The sequence below is a fragment of the Malaclemys terrapin genome, chromosome 2 (genome assembly GCF_027887155.1).
Source record: "Malaclemys terrapin pileata isolate rMalTer1 chromosome 2, rMalTer1.hap1, whole genome shotgun sequence".
Taxonomy (NCBI): domain Eukaryota; kingdom Metazoa; phylum Chordata; order Testudines; family Emydidae; genus Malaclemys; species Malaclemys terrapin.
Window position 1 is genome coordinate 202,343,632 of NC_071506.1, and position 17,244 is coordinate 202,360,875.

Sequence of the window (17,244 nt, forward strand, 5' to 3'; positions counted from 1 at the left end):
TCAGAGATCTTACTGCTTCTTTCCACATAAAAAGTTAAAAGCTAATTTAAAGAAAGGAAAGCATGCAAAAGTCATGAGGTTTGCTGCCTGCTTCTGAATTTTATTGGTTGGGAGTAGGAATTGAGTGAGAGTTCCTGCCCGGGGCTGAATTATAAGGCAGTGAAGCATCTCAAAATAATTTGGTGTAGCTTCACTAGTACAGCCATGTTATTTTACACCAGCTGACGATCTGGCCCTAACACTTTGGAGCTGGTTCTGATCTCACATTGCTTGTATAGCTGTCTAACTTCATTTACACCAGTAAAATTGTGTGTGCAAGAATCTGTCTAGAGAAAAATTGCAACAAATTGATTACAAAAATCTTAAATCTAATGGGCCTGATTTCACCTCACTTTTTTTTTTCCTGTGCAACTCCATTGAAGTCAATGGATCAATTCTTGATTGATCATTAAATCATTCCTGATTTATGCTGATGTACATGAGGTCAGAATTGGGACCACTGACTATAATACAGCAATGTTTAACTTTAGAGTTTGGGTGTTTTATAATGTTTCACAGATTCTCCAAGACACAGTGCAGAAAATGCCACTCTTTTAAAAAAAAATGCGGCCTGTGTAATATTTCAAGAAATAAAGTCAACAATTGTATGAATGGCGGTACACGTGTGAACTAACAGCCATGGGAGCATCGCTGGCATTCAGGCAGTGCATGGAGATTATAACTGCCAAGGAAAAATACCTCTCGTGCTACATAATGCATCAAAGATTTGCGTACTTTTGTTTATTTCACTCTAGGATGACAATGAGATTTTTTTCCAAAGTAGGCACAGGCATTAGAGTTAAGAGTTAATGGTTGATCTGTAAATGAACCCTATAAATTACTACAATAGTTAGCCCTTTATAATGAAATCTACCCAACGGTGTATTCAGAATGCATGAAGTTGAGTAGCCAGAAATACAAAAACTGGCTTTATTTCCTACAAGTGGCTTTTATGCTTTCCACATCAAATTCAGTACCAAATAGACTATGATTTATGTCAGCCAGACTTTAAATTAATTGATCCAAAATATACAGCTGCCTGACTCCCTTTCACAAGAAATCCATGCTACTAAAAGCTTGTGCAGAGACGGCGTTGTGTTTAATGGTAATAGAAATGACTTGGCAAAGTATCGAACTAAAATCCTCATCCCTCTAGAAATACATGAACTGCAAGCTCCTTTCAAATGAGCATGCTTCAAAGCCAGAGAGAACCTATGGATGCAAGTGACTGTAAAAACCATATTCACTAAGGTGATGGGTAAAGTACAAAATGTTTGCAGAGTCAGTTCAAACGTGCATCCAAAAATCTCAGATTTCTATCTGGAGTTTTTCTGAACATCTTTGGCCTAGGAATCAAGCTAAAGATCTCTGGAAAACAGGTCTTCTGCTGTTACCTGTTTCCATATGGGTGAAAAATGCAGCAAGTATTGTCTTATGATTCTTCCAGTCTATCCTGTCCTGGCTGAAATCATGAAGTACACAGCACAGGTTTATGAAATCATAAACCAAAGACTTCTTTACATTTCAAAATAGGACTGATTAATTGGGTAACTATTCAAACTGATTCATAGTAAAGGGGGTTCAAGCTACAAAATTCAGATCTGGATCCAAATTTCAAAAATCACAAAGTTTTTGGTTTAGAGATGTGGGGAGTTGGTTTGGGTGGGATAGGGACATATAGTTTATTTTAAAAACCATCTAAAGATTGGGGCAAATGTACACACACACAAAAATAAAAATATGAGTTAGGATCATTGTAAAAAAAATCCTCCCAGGTCCATCAAACATTCTCTGACCACTTTGTGCAACCCCCATAACTGATTTTCCAAAAAACACCTAGGAGAAAAAGATACGCTTTGCAATATGACCTGAACACCAAAAGCTGAGGCTCAGGCAGACCAACAAAGGAGGTAAATTCTAGAGTCAAGGAACAGTCACTAGTTATCGTTTCTCCAGAATCCTCCTGATGAAGCTAGAGGTCGGCTGGCACATGTCACAGAAAATCAAGATTACAATGGGAGAGAGTCAGTCTCTAAGGTATCTAGTATCTAAAGCAGCTATGTCATTCAGATCCTGTTTTCTATTCAGATAGAAAACACTCCCAAAATTATAGGGTACTTATTGGCTGGTTTTGGTTCAGGACCACACATGACCTATATTTAGCCTGACCAGTCCGCACATCTCAAAAAAATAATAATTGAGAAATAATCATTTGCTGTTCCATTAACATGCAGTAACAGAACTACAGTGATGGCTCCTGCAAAGTCAGCATATGCCAACAGCTATCACACAGTGGGCTCTGAGACTGTAGTTTTCCCATTATGCCAGGAATAGGTGATACAGTGGTATCTATTGGCAAATCTTGGACATACAATGTCAACCATTGTAGCTAGGTTAAGGATTTCATGTGATCCAGTAAGGTACCTTACGTAATTCTTCTTCTGTTTTATGGATGAAATTCTGCTATCATACTGCAAAGGTCTGATTCTGATCTCACCAGGGCCGGCTCTGGCTTTTTTGCCGCCCCAGACAAAAAAGCCTCCCCCTCCCACCCCCGTGGGGAGCGTGGCAGGGGAGGGCGCCAAGCCCGGCCGCGGGCCCGCTCTCCCTGACTGGCCGGAGCACCGGGGGGATGGCGGCGAGCCCGCTGCAGCTCCGCTCTCCCTGGTGGCCGGAACGTCAGGAGACCGGGGGGAGGGCGGAGAGCCCGGCCAGGGTTCCGCTCTCCTCAGTGGCCAGAGCACTGGGGGGAGGGCGGCGAGCCTGCCGCGGCTCCGCTTTCCCCGGCGGCCAGAGCACCGGGAGGAGGGTGGCGAGCCCGCCCGGGGCTCCGTTCTCCCCGGCGGTCAGAGCACCGGGGGAAGGCAGTGAGCCCACTGCGGCTCCGCTCTCCTCGGCGGCCAGAGCACCGGGGGAGAGCGGCAAGCCTGCTACGGCTCCACTTTCCCTAGCAGCCGGAGCACCGCAGGGAGAGCGGCAAGCCCAGTCGCGGCCCCGCTCTCCCCCGGCGCCGCGCCGCCCCCGCTCCAGGTGCCGCCCCAAGCACATGCTTGGTGGGCTGGTGCCTGAAGCCGGCCCTGGATCTCACATCAGTTGCATACTGGTATAACAACTCCACTGACATCAGTGGAGTTACTGCTGATTCTAACAGGTGAATAGGTAAGTAAAATCAGAATCAAATCTTCAAATACTATATATGACGTTGCACCCCATATTCTTTATGGAAATATGCTTATGATATGTATATGGCATAACAGATGTTTTATGCAAGATGGGTCTTGTATGGTATTATTGGAAAAGTTATATTTTATTGAATGTAATTATGCAATTTGTATGCACGTATCATTTCTGTATCTAATGTTAGGAATATTGACTATGTAACAATTACAACTGTGTGCGTACTTGGGAGACACCCCCGACACGCCATCAGCCTGGATGGGCCATTAGGAAGAAACAATAAGACTATGAAGATATTTTCTCCTTCCTGAGAGGCATCCTGGGACATTGCTGTGACACTACCAGGTCAGGTGGGCCTGTCAGCTGGTACTAAACACCATCTTGGACTTCTAGTAATTTTCCACTAAAAGGAGGGGGAGGTCAAGACTGGGAAACAAAAGATTCCCACCTTATGTAAATCTTATTTAAGGCTGGAGAGTAAGTTGATCTTGCTTCTCTCTTCACTGAATCCCTCTGAGGATGACTGCTGGAAACATCTAAGGAACAAGGACAAAGGGAAAGGGGAAGGAGTACTGAACCCAGGCTGGAAAAGGAATTTGGTCTGTGAATAAGATACCTGAAGATTTAAGCTGCAAGCAGGGTAGCTAACCTTCAAGAATTTCTGCAACCTGCCCAAAATCGACATTTTGGGGTGAGAAATGACTACTTGTAACCAGTTTCTTTAAGATCTTAAGCTTAGTATGCATGTTCTGTTTTATTTGCTTAGTAATCTGCTTTGTTCTGTTTGCTATCCCTTATAATCACTTAAAATCTACCTTTTATAACTTATTTCTTGTTTATAACATAACCTAGTTTGTGCAATTCATATCTGGGGGCGGGGGAGGGGAGAAGCTGTGCATCTCTCTCTCCACATTGAGGGAGAGGGCAGATTTTTATGAGCTTGCGCTGTGCAGACTTTTCTATACAGCGCAAGACAATACTGTGTTGGGTTTACTCCCCAAAGCGGGTGTGCACATGAGTGCTGGGTAATTTCCTAGCTGAATCTTCCCATAGAGAGCTGATTGCAGATGCTGTGTGATTCTACAGCTGGTGCGTCCTTATCTGTGTGTGTGTGCTGCCAGAGGCCGGAGAGCCTGCTTCAGCAAAACAGGGAGAGGAAGCCCAGGCAAGTGGAGCAGGCAGGCTCAGTGAAACCCTAGGACATCAGGTGGCGTCCCGGATGAGGGGGAGACGGTGAGGGGTCCAACCAGTGACCAGTGACAATGGCCTTGATTCTCCAATGACTTGTGTAGTCATTTATACCTCACAAAGTGGATATAAAATGCTAACACTGGTGTAAGTGAGGGGAGAATTCTGCTATAGGTCGTGTTTTACATCCATATTCCACAGGTATAAATGACTAGGCAAAGTACAAGGCAGCCATAAATCTAACCCAATCTGCCTATTAAGGTATGGTCCATAATATGAAAAATGGAAAGCCCTGAGTTAAGCTTATGATGGGCTGACTGCACCTAACTTAATAACCCATTGCGTTCAGCCACCCTTCAAAATAGCATGACTCACCATAGCCACATCTATTGCATGTTTGCACTGATGAAATTCCAGAAGGGGTCAGAGCTAGATCAACATTTCACACCATTTGCCAAATAATTAAAATTAGCGATATGCTGTCATCTGGAAGGGGGGAGATTTAGAGCCTATTATTAGGGAGAATAAATTACATTTGACATTGGAAATATTAATTGATGTGCCCAGGAGTCCTGGGACAGGTAACCAAAGGGAATGTTTAAATGTATGAGTTTACAAAACTTTTAAGCTAAATCAAATGCAGAAATTAGCTCTAAGGGATACGGGGCCAAATTCTTCTCTGTTACCTTCATGCAATTCCTTTGAAGTCAGAGTGGTTACAGTCATGTAGCAGAAGTATTTGGCCCATTGTGTGGATTTATGACATTCCATGCAGCATCTGGGGTCCACAAACATGAAATAAAGGATTTTTATCAGACTGCTATAACTTTGCATGAATATATTGCATGTTATTTCAAATAAAATGGTACTCATTTTACACAACCTAGTAGTCTCAAAGTTCAAAGAATTTTTAAATACATTTCACCATAATTTATTTATGCAGAAAAGAGTTCCTTATCTTCTGAACTTTCTGATTGCAGGGTTGACCAAAATGCAAAGCTTTCCTCCTAAATGTTTCAGAACACCATGTGCGAGACAGAGTAACAGGGGGGAAAAAATTTGCTACAGAATGTTACGATACCTAGGCATCAGGAATTTTGCAGTTGAATTATACATAGCTGCTAATGAAAAGCCAGGAACAATCTATAAGGAACACAGCAATATTTTGTACTTCTCTCAAAGCACTTAATAAAGAATAAGTATTATATTTGCCATTTTACATGTGGGAAAATGGAGGCAGAGAGGTAAGTGACTTGTAAGATGTCACACAGTGAGTGTTAGTAACAGATTGAGGAATACAATGCAGGTCTCTGACTCCCAGTCCTGTGTTAGTTTGCTATGAATAGGGTCCTACCAAATTCACAGCCATGAAAAACGCATCACGGACCATGAAATCTGGTTTGCCCGCCATGAAATCTGGTCTTTTGTGAGCTTTTTAACCTTTACTATACAGATTTCATGGGGGAGACCAGCATTTTTCAAACCGGGGGTCCTTATCCAAAAGGGACATCGCAGCGTCCCATCAGCAGTAGCACAGAAGTAAGGGTGGCAATACTATACCATGCCACCCTTACTTCTGCACTGCTACCTTCAGAGCTGGGTGGCCGGAGATTCACAGCTGCTGTCTGAGGGCCCAGCTCTACAAGCAGCAGCACAGAAGTAAGGGTGGCAATACCATACCGTGCCATCCTTACTTCTCCGCTGCTGCTGGCGACGGCACTGCCTTTAGATTGGGGCTCCCCGCTTGCAGCTGCCCCTCTCTAGCTGCCCAGCATCATCACCAGAAGCAGCTGCGCAGAAATAGGGGTAGCAGTACTGCAACCCCTCCTACAATAACCTTGCAACCCCCTTGTAGGGTCAGGACCCCTACAATCACAACACTGACATTTCAAATTTAGATAGCTGAAATCATGACATTTATGATTTTTAAAATCCTATTACCATGAAATTGACCAAAATGGACTATGAATTTGGTAGGGCCCCAGCTATGAAAAACAGGGAATGCCAGTTTAAAGAGAGAGAGAAAGAGAACACACAGGCCAGATCCTTAGTTGGCATAAATCAGTGTAGCTCATTGCCTTTAATAGAGCTGCATCAGTTTAACCCAATTGCAAATATAGCCCTCTCTTCATACAGACTGTATTGAATTTACTGGAGCTATGCTAATTTATGCCAGCTAAGGATCTGACACACAGAATGTGTTACTATACAGGAGATGAGGAAGGAGAGGAGGTTGAGAGAGAATGAATACAAATACATCGTGGACAGCTATGAGGATTTTATTGTGATGAACTTGGGATGGCCCACATTACTCATGAATTAGCCTGGTCATTGCAAGCGAGTGGCAATGAATCTTTAGCATTCAGCACAATTGCATATTGTGTTTATGCCTTTCATTTATATTTTGCCTTTTTTAGTCATGCAGTGTGCTTTCCCCTTTGAAGTGTTAGTTACTATGGAAACAAGGATGGCATCAGCAAAGGCACAGCCTAGCGACATCTGAAAGGGCAGAATATAGTAAGACTTATTTGGTTTTTAAATGTTTGACATGTATCCCAAAGTTAGTGAAAGGCCAGTGTAATTTACTGGGACTCATCCCACACAAATACAGGTGGTGTTTCCACCAGGAGGGAACAGATTTCAAATCTGCTGTGGGACATTTGCTGATTCATTGCATCCCCACCTCAGCAATCACTGTGCTTGCCATGACCACCTCCTCTCATGTAGCTGTCAAGTTAGGATGGAGGAGAGGTAACAGGTGCTTTCCATTGGCGCAACTTGTTCCCCAGCAGACTTCCTGCTCCAATGGGAGTCACCCTTGTCCTGCAGTGTGGCGGTAAGGGAGAGAGAGAAAAGGGATCAAATCAGGCACATCAAATTTTTGGTCATCTCTGTTTTTCCACTCAACCAGCATTTGCTCCCTATATGCCACCCTATGTGGGTGCACTACAGACACGGGCCAAGATAGTGAAGTGACCTGTGATTTTAGGGGATTCAGTGTTTGTGTGCCCAATTTGAGACACCTTAAAGGAGTCTCACGCTCAAAATGCTGAACACCCACCCTCCGAAAACTAAGCATTTGTTTCAAGTGGGGCACTGAAAAATACAGGCACTGAAAATCCCTACAACAGAGCGTAGGAATCAGGTAGTATCCCATTAAATTGTGAGTCCTCTAGTGGCCGTCAGTCCAGAAGCCACCAGAACCCAGCCAGAGCAGCAGTGCATATATGTGGCCAGGCCTTGTATGTTAAATATGTTTAGGAAACACAATTATTTGGACACCATGGTGACCATGTGGTTCTTCCACATTAAGTATTGTTTAAGAGAGCAAAAGACAACACATAGTCACCCTGGAAAATCATGGCCATTCTAGGAATGCCATTCTATTTGGTCAGCTAAAATGGGGCACGTGGAAACCAACCATAAAGAGGCCTATTATAAACTTATGTGGGCAACAGACTCTGAACCTGTATGGTAGCTCTGCAGCCCTGAATACACACTTGGTTGAATTTCAAGGACGGGAATGTAGTGCAAGCATTGCAGCATTGCTATATCTGTGTTCTTCTATTATACTGCTATCACAAGAAGCGCATGGAAGCCATGTGGCTATCAAATTACTGCTCTCTTACAGAAAAAACACAGGTTATAGCATTTGTTCAGTGCTTTCTGACTCTGTTTCAAATAGCTCTGTAGCCCATAACCTTTTGTTTCCAGTATAACTAAAGATGCAAAAGTAAGGGATGGGTATTAAGTTCTGTCAAAAAATTGTTTTGTTCCCTCTAGCATTTTTTTGTAATACAGTTCACCAAGGTCAGGCCTTGAAACACTGCAATGTGCCAGGAAAGCCCTTCTGAAAAGAAATCCTTTTGTACTGCCTCTCAGCACTGTCTGTTCAAGGGCGATGGGTTTTAAGGTCCATTTATTATTTTCCAGCTTGTTTGCTGCATTCATAAATGGTCTTATTCCTACTGCCTCAGAGCACCTTCTGGCTTGTAAAGCATCCCCTATACCTTGCTTTGATAGTCTCCTCATCATTGGAACACCCCTCTCTCGGACTCAGACTATATGAATTAGAGCATTACAATACTGCATCTTATTTGCCAGATGATCACTGCTCTACAGCCAAAATGCTTCTGAAATAAATGTAGTCAAACTTTACTAATTCTGGGTCACTGAGAATGAAAATGATGCTTAAAATTGTTGATTGGCTCTAGTTTTCAAGATATGCTATTGGGTCAGTATATATGACCCTTGACTTGGGAATGGCGGAGGATAAGTGAGTTATAAAGGGAAGGGATCTCAATTTCATAGAATCATAGAATATCAGAGTTGGAAGGGACCTCAAGAGGTCATCTAGTCCAACTCCCTGCTCAAAGCAGGACCAATTCCCAGCTAAATCATCCCAGCCAGGGCTTTGTCAAGCCGGGCCTTAAAAACCTCCAAGGAAGGAGACTCCACCACCTCCCTAGGTAACGCATTCCAGTGTTTCACCACCCTCCTAGTGAAATAGTTTTTCCTAATATCCAACCTGGACCTCCCCCACTGCAACTTGAGACCATTGCTCCTTGTTCTGTCATCTGCCACCACTGAGAACAGCCGAGCTCCATCTTCTTTGGAACCCCCCTTCAGGTAGTTGAAGGCTGCTATCAAATCCCCCCTCATTCTTCTCTTCTTAAACCAGAAATGACTAAAATATAGCTTTGACTGGATCTATGAATAAATCTATGACTGGGTTTGGACAGTACTTGCTTTTTAGGCAAAACAATGAATGATGCAATCTGAAGCTGGTATTGCATCATACATTATATGAATTGCATCATGTTATTCCTAGAAGTCATGGATGATGCAATCATAGCTTACATCACTCTGCTGAACAAATTGCCCTATACCAGCTCTAGAAATCATACAGTGTCGTGCTCTCTTATTTGTCAGTGTTTGATTTTGCAAAGGGACACATTTCTGTTTAGCCAAAGTGAGCAGAGATGCCTTGTACTTGTGTGAACAGTGCAGATAACTTCTGCTATGTTTGTGGTGAAGTGACTTTTGCATCACAAAAGTGCAGTATAACCACTATGATTAAGAAAGCCTATCACCTTTATTTTGGCTGCAAAATTGGAGATCAGGACAAGAGGTGGGCCCCACACATATGCTGCAACACTTGTGCAACAAATCTTCACCAGTGGTTGAACAGGAAAAGGAAATCTATGCCTTTTGAAGTGCCAATGATTTGGAGAGAGCCAACAGATCATACCAGCAATTGTTACTTCTGCATGGTGCCTCCAGTTGGGAAAGGTGTGTCAAAGAAGAAAAAGTGGACTGTGCATTATCCAAACATTCTATCAGCTATACGCCCAGTATCCCACGGAGAAGGACTGCCGGTTCCTGATGCACCAGAATCATTCTCACTTTGAGTCAGACGAGGAAGAGGAAGAGGATGAAACTTCTGGTCCTGAACCATCAGTGTCCAGGACCCACATTTTCTCCCATCCTCCTCCTCTGAACCACACCTCATAACACAAGGTGAACTGAATGACCTTGTCAGGGATTTGGAACTACCCAAGAGTAAGGCAGAGCTGTTGGGCTCCAGACTAAAGCAATGGAATTTCCTGGCAGGTGATGTTAGGGTTTCCATGTTCCGTGACCATCAAAAGGATCTTGTCCCATTCTTCTTCATGGAAGGTGATCCTGTAGCCTGCAACAACATCGATGGTGTGATGGCAGCCCTCAACATCGTTCACGATCCAGATGAGTGGGGACTGTTCATTGATTCATCAAGTCTTAAAGCTGTTTTACTGCATAATGGCAATGTTTTGCCATCAATTCCAGTTGGTCATGCAGTCCATATGAAGGAAACCTATGACAACATGAAACAACTTTTGAGGTGCATAAACTATGACCAACATCAGTGGTAGCTTTGTGGCGATCTGAAGGTTGTTGCTCTCTTGCTTGGTCTGCAGACTGGATACACAAAGTACTGCTGTTTTCTCTGCGAATGGGATAGTCATGCAAGAGATTCCCACTACATCAAGAAAGACTGGTCACTCGGATAGTCACTGGAGCCTGGGAGGAAAAGTGTTCAGCATCCACCACTTGTTGAATCAAGGAAGATTTTGTTACCACCCTTACACATCAAGCTGGGTCTGATGAAGAACTTTGTCAAGGACATTGACAAAACACAAGCAGCTTTCAAGTACCTCCATGGAAAATTTCCAAGGTTAAGTGAAGCTAAGATAAAGGAAGGTGTCTTTGTTGGTTCTCAGATTCATGAACTTCTTTGAGATGATGCATTTGATCATGCACTGCGTGGCAAGGAAAAGACGGCATGGAAAGCCTTCCAGTTAGTGGCAATAAATTTTCTCTGAAACAACAAGGCAGACAACTACAGGTTGTTGGTGGAAAACCTCCTCAAGGCATACCTTGGTTGCAACATGTCACTAAAGATACATTTTTTGCACTCTCATCAAGATTTTTTTCCACCGAACTGCGGAGCAGTGAGCGACAAGCATGACGAGCAATTTCACCAGGACATTGCAACAATGGAGAAACGCTATCAGGGCAAATGGAGCCCATCAATGCTTGCAGACTATTGCTGGACAGTGACAAGAGATGCTCCATTTAATGAATACAAGAGACAAGCCAAGAAGCGCCGAGTAGACACTGAATAGGACTAAACTATGTATATGATAGTTTTTTTTCCTTTTGTTTCATAATACATTTTATTTATATAACCCTTTTGCTGATTTTTAAAGTGTTACATAAACAGGACAGGTGAAATATCATCATGTAAAGCAACCATAAACACATGAAAAGACCTAGGTTTACAATTTATGATTAAAACTCTACTATCTACACAATATACATAGACATAAAATGTAAAAACTTAAATATCTTAGAAACAGTAGCCAATCAGTTGTTTTAATTGTCATATTTGAATTCAGCACATCAAAATACATAATAAATAGCACATTTTATCTCTGAAGCAGACGACTTCTCAAAAATTGTAGACCAGTGTAGTTTACTGCTAGGAGGGGTCACAATCCTGCATTCCTTGTGTAACTGAACCCCTTCTGATTTCAATGGCAGTCTGGGCTGAAAAGATACACAGAATTGGGCCCAAAGTAATAGGCTGAGATAAAATCTGAAGCCACTAAGAGAACAGAATTAGACAGAATCCTTTGTGATTTTGATATCGCAGTGAAATCGCTCACTGGACTTGGAAAACTTCTCACTTATTGTTTACATTCTGTATTCAATTGTTCAAAAATAGAAATCATTTCTTGAGGATAGTGATCATTGTATGAGCAGGCAGAGGCCTTGCCAGTAAATCTCCACAAATCTATACTGTGCAGATATGACAGGGATGGATGCCCTATAATGAATACCTTGTGCAGAAATTAGACTGTGGCACACTGAGAAAATTGAGGACTCAACGTTTGAAAAATGGGTTAAACTCCTTACTTCACATTATGACCTAATTATATTGTTCTATAGGCAGTGTATTTTATGGCCCTCCATCACCGCTCCTTGTGGATTTATTACCATAGATTCATTATTTGTTGAGACATGCTTTCCTCAGTGAATAACCACAGCAACAATACTTAGTATTAGCAAGTAGCTCTAGCATGGAGAAACAAATCCATCTTGCTGAAAGGAGAATGTGGGTATCAATATTCAGAAGACTTGAACCTGTGAATCAGAGCACGCTCAACACTCCCCCCAAGTCAATTTGGACTGGGACCATAGTTGTCAGAGGATCAACTTTTAGTGGTGATAACTTATTTGGAAGTTGGATAAGAGTGATCTTGATTTAAGTGTTTGAAAAAGATCTAGCAATTTTGCTTAGGTTTGAGATCACCATAACTGGGGCATTTTCATCCACTGTGAAATAAAATCAACATACATTTACATATTTCATGCAATCAGCTGAAGTGGAGGCATGTGTGGAAAGGAGAAGTATTGTGGCCAGAATATATAACTCCAGCATTATTATGAGACAGTTTGAGGATTTGAAATTTGCTTCACAGAGCATTTCCTAAACAGATAGATTTATTTCATATAAGGAAAACCCAGGTTTTTGCATAAAGCGGTATACTTTGTTCAACAGGTGGTAATCTTCCCTTTGAGTCATTACTAAACCATTGTTCTAGCATAGCGCTGTCAATGTGATGCTACAGATACAATTTTTTGGAGGACACACAAAAGCAAGATCCAAACTCATGGCCTTGCTGACAAACATAGGGAAGTTAACCCTGGTATCCTTCTATCCTAGTCAAACTCCATTAGACTAAATACTTTTTACTTCCATACATTTCCCCGTGAAGTTGTATTTGGTTGATGTCTTCTTCACAGTTTGTCCTAAACCTGAGGACAAACCTAAACCTGATACTGATCTCACAATGGGGTAAACTCTGTTGACTCCAAGCAGAATTAACTTAGGCTCTGAACCTGCAACCCCCTCAGGAACGGATGAGGGTTGTGTGGGTGTGGGGTGCCTGGCCAATGGTGATATCCCATCTCCTAGAACTGGAAGGGACCTTGAAAGGTCATCGAGTCCAGCCCCCTGCCTTCACTAGCAGGACCAAGTACTGATTTTGCCCCAGATCCCTAGAGTGGCCCCCTCAAGGACTGAACTCACAACCCTGGGTTTAGCAGGCCAATGCTCAAACCACTGAGCTATCCCTCCCCCCATTCTATAACAGATGGAGGCTGACCCTAAGAATGAAGGAGGCGGAATATAGTTTCCCCTTAAGAACTGGATGATAAGAGCTGTGAAGACTTCCCTGAAATGTTAAAGTCACTATTCCAAAAATAAATTTCCTAGAAGAAAAGATACCAATTTATTTAAAAAGGCAAGCAGAGGCAAATAGCATGTCTGATTTCCTGGTTAGTATTACAAAGCTGTTCATGATCTGTCATTTTGCTAACTGTCTAAGAAAAGCCCTAAGGATTTTTTTTTTTAAATCAACTGAAGACGTAGTTAATTAAGGAGATCTAACTGCCTTATTTTGAGGTGCAGACATGACATATAGCACCTACAAAAATTCCACAGCCATCTAAATCTTCCCGAATTGTTGAGCCTGATTCAGTACATATCTGGCTTCTTTTTCAGAAATGGAGAGCCACGTGCCCTTACATATCAAGTGCCAATCCCATCATTTGAAACTCAGAGATGAATTGGTGTGTCTGTGTGGAACCTCTCTTAAGTCAATGGGGCTCCATGTGGACAAACAGGTCCACACGTGTTTGTAAACCGCAGCAGACCCAAAGTCAGCATAGTGGCAGCCAAATAAGGATTAGCAGACTCTTTTACATAACAGACCTGAACCTTCAAACAAAACTAAGCTCAAACATTTTTAAGTGAAAAATCTCCTGCAAACTTAATGTTTTCCTTCTTTTGTTCTTTCAATCACACATGATTTCATTTTTACCCATCTCTTCATGTATTGGTTTTGACCAGAAGCAGGAACAGCTGACATGTCATAAGATAACCCATGTTTGAAGAATTAGCAGTTTGCTTGGAAGAATAAAAACTTCCAAGAAGCTATTCCCATAATTTTCTCAGCCCAGTTTTACAAAAAGAGTTTTGTGAAGGTTCACATAAGCCTCCCAACTCTCAAGTGTTTATCTTAACTGGGTCTTTGAAACACAAGGAATCAAATTAAGCCGATGGAGTTAATACAGCATCAGGAAAAAGCAGTTTTAATAATTCAAGAACACTATCTCTATGATTTGTTGTCAGGGCACCCACATATAGACTTGAGTACACAGCCTTTATACAGCTGTCTAAAATGACACATTGTGCCCAACTGTCCTGTAACTCATACCGATATAAATTATGAATAATTCACCGAAGCCAATGGAGTTATGCTGCTTTATAACCAGTGTAAGTGAGAGGAAATCAGGCCCTCTGAACCAGATCCTGCAGTTCTTAATGCCCTGTGTGGCTATTGTACTGGTGAGCTGTTGCAGAATGTCTTCAGTTTCAATGGATAAAAGATACTTGAGATTATTCTTTGAATTGCATAAATATTAAATGGTTTCCCAAATCTCCTATTTTAACATCCAATAATTAGTATTTTCTAATAGAGTGCAAAATTTCAGGTGAACTCTTTCTTTAGCCATCTGTCTCCTCTACAAATAGTGCCAGGGATGAGAAGGCTCAAAGAAACATGCTTAATCATGATAACTTTCCAACATTATTGAAGAAAGAGATTTCCCATAAGGCCCACAATTCATTTAAAAATAAAACTTCAAGCCATGCTATATCTTAGAGAATCCTGCATTCTTTACAACCGGGGGACCGGGGGATATCCTTAGATAATATTTTCACTAGTAATTTCCTTTTTTATGATCAGTGGAGATAATTTAATGCTTCCCTATTACACCCAGTAGCTCTGAACCTATTCTTGCACACTCCACCAATGGAGTTACACTTGAAAATTTTCAGTGGAGCTGTACCTTTATAACCAGTGAGAAAGCCAAATCGAACCCAGGGGCTGCATACTCCTCATAACACACTAATAAAAACCAAATGTCATCCCTGCAAGGAATCAAACCTGCAAAAAAAGGCCCAGTTTCTAAAAAACGTAGGATACAAACCCCAAGATTAGATCTGGTAATTTTTTTCAATCCAAATGGTTTATTTTCTCCAAAAAGTTCATGAAAAATTGATAACAGTTGAAGTTTTTTGATTTGTGTGAAAAGGGTCGTGTCTTTTTGATTGTTTTAAGTAGTGCTAGTGAAGTTTGTTATTTACTAAAAATGGCTTTTGATTAATGAAAAATTTCTAACGACTTCCCTCAAAATATGAGTGAAATCTTTAGACAAGATGAAAAGTGGGTAAATTTTGCACATTTGGTAAAGAAAACTTGGAAATGTTAAATATTTTCCCACAAAATAGATTTTATTTTATTTTTAACTCTAAAAGGAAATCAGTATTTACATTTGTAAATAGTCTGTGATCTGAAACTTGCAGTTGGTTAATAGGCCAGGGCAGGTACAAGACATAGGTTACCATCATACTTGTTCTCTCTGGAATCCTTGAAGGATACATCTGGATTTGGAGGCAGTGTATCTGTGAACAGGTTCCTCCATCTCCTGGAAATGCTGGCTGGTAGGCACTCTTTGTGAATTAGGCAGCCTATGTAGTCCATCAGGGTACTGCCACCCAGTGTTTTTATTATTGTTTATGTTACAAGTACATTGCAACATTGCAGCAGTTATGTGGAGCCCCCTTCCTGCTCCCTGGCTCAGCCTTTTATACTGCTTGCTTTTCTTCTCAGAGCTACCCAGCTGGTAAGCTAATTACCTCACCAGCACAGCAGGGTCCCAACTGGTGCAAGTCATCCCATCCCTTCTACCTTTCAAACCCAAACTCTCTCAGTCCTTCCTACTCTAACTACATCCTATGCGCTGGGTATTTTAAGTGACCAGGGTGTTGGCTTCCACAGGGCTCTGTTTTCAGCTACTAACAGCACCACGTCACCAAGTAACCAAGACCTTGTACGTGCTTCAGCACAGTATTAATTTTCAGGATGCTATAAATCTGATATGATTGTTGTGATGTCTAAATATCTACAGTAAAGAGAATTCCAAGGACAGATGGCAATACAGAGTTGTATAAGTTTGACAAGGAGTGCCAAGTACTTCTGCTTAGTTGGGATTTGCTCTGTAAATATTAGTGATTGTTAATTATAATTCACAGCATTTATTGTTGGATATGCAACTTTTGAGAGAGGATCCTAAATCCTCCACATGACCTAGATCAGGATGTTGGAAAAAGATGCATCATGGTGTACAACAACTGGCAACAAAATGATTTTAAGTTTGTAACTGAGTTCTTTCCTAGGTGTTTGGCTGCTGGGTCTTGCCCAAATATTCAAGGTCTAACTGATCGCCATATTTGGGGTCAGAAAGGAATTCCCCTTTCCCCACAAGGTCAAATTGGCAGAGACCTGGGGGGTGAGGAGGGGGTGGGGTTTTTTATTTATTTATTTATTTATGCCTTCCCATGCAGCAAAGGACATGGGTCACTTTCTGGTTTAAAATGGTGGACTCTCTGTAACTTGAAGTCTTTAAACCATGATTTGAGGACTTCAGTAACTCAGCCAGAGGTTATGGATCTATTACAGGAGTGGATGGGTAAGGCTCTGTGGCCAATGTGCAGGAAGTCAGACTAAATAATCATGACAGTCCCTTCTGGCCTTACATTCTATGAATCTAACAGAATATCACAGCTAGACTTGAAAAAAAAATGTTTCTCTTGAAATTGGGTTTTGTAACTCTCTTCTTGGCCTGCCACAGAGAAAGCAATTCTTTGAGAACTTTGGCATCCTGGTTGAGGAAATTTCCATTTTCTTTTATGTTCAAAAGCAGAGCAATACTCCAATACAGGGAATGGAAGTACAGCTAAAACCTTAAGCACTCCCTAGAAGCTTTAGCCCTGATCCAGAGAGAGATGCTGAGAGTCTACTAGTCTCACTGAAGTCAAACAGGCCTCTGTGGGAGTGGATAGGAATTGCAGGTGCTCAGCACCGCTCTGGATCAGACCCTTATTTTGTACATCGACATACATGAAAGCAGGGCTGAGTGCTAACAACTCCTGTCAAAAGAAACAACTTGTAGAAGGCCTTCAACAGCACTTTACAATACAATACCACCTAGTTCTTATACAGTGGTTTTCACCAGTAGATCTCAGTGATTTATATAGGAGGTCAGTATCCCCATTTGACAGATAGGTAAACAGAGGCAGGGAGAGGTGAAGCAACTTGCCCAAGGTCACTCAGCAGGCCAGTGATAGAGCCCAGACTAGAACCCAATTCTCCTGAGTCCCAGTCCAAT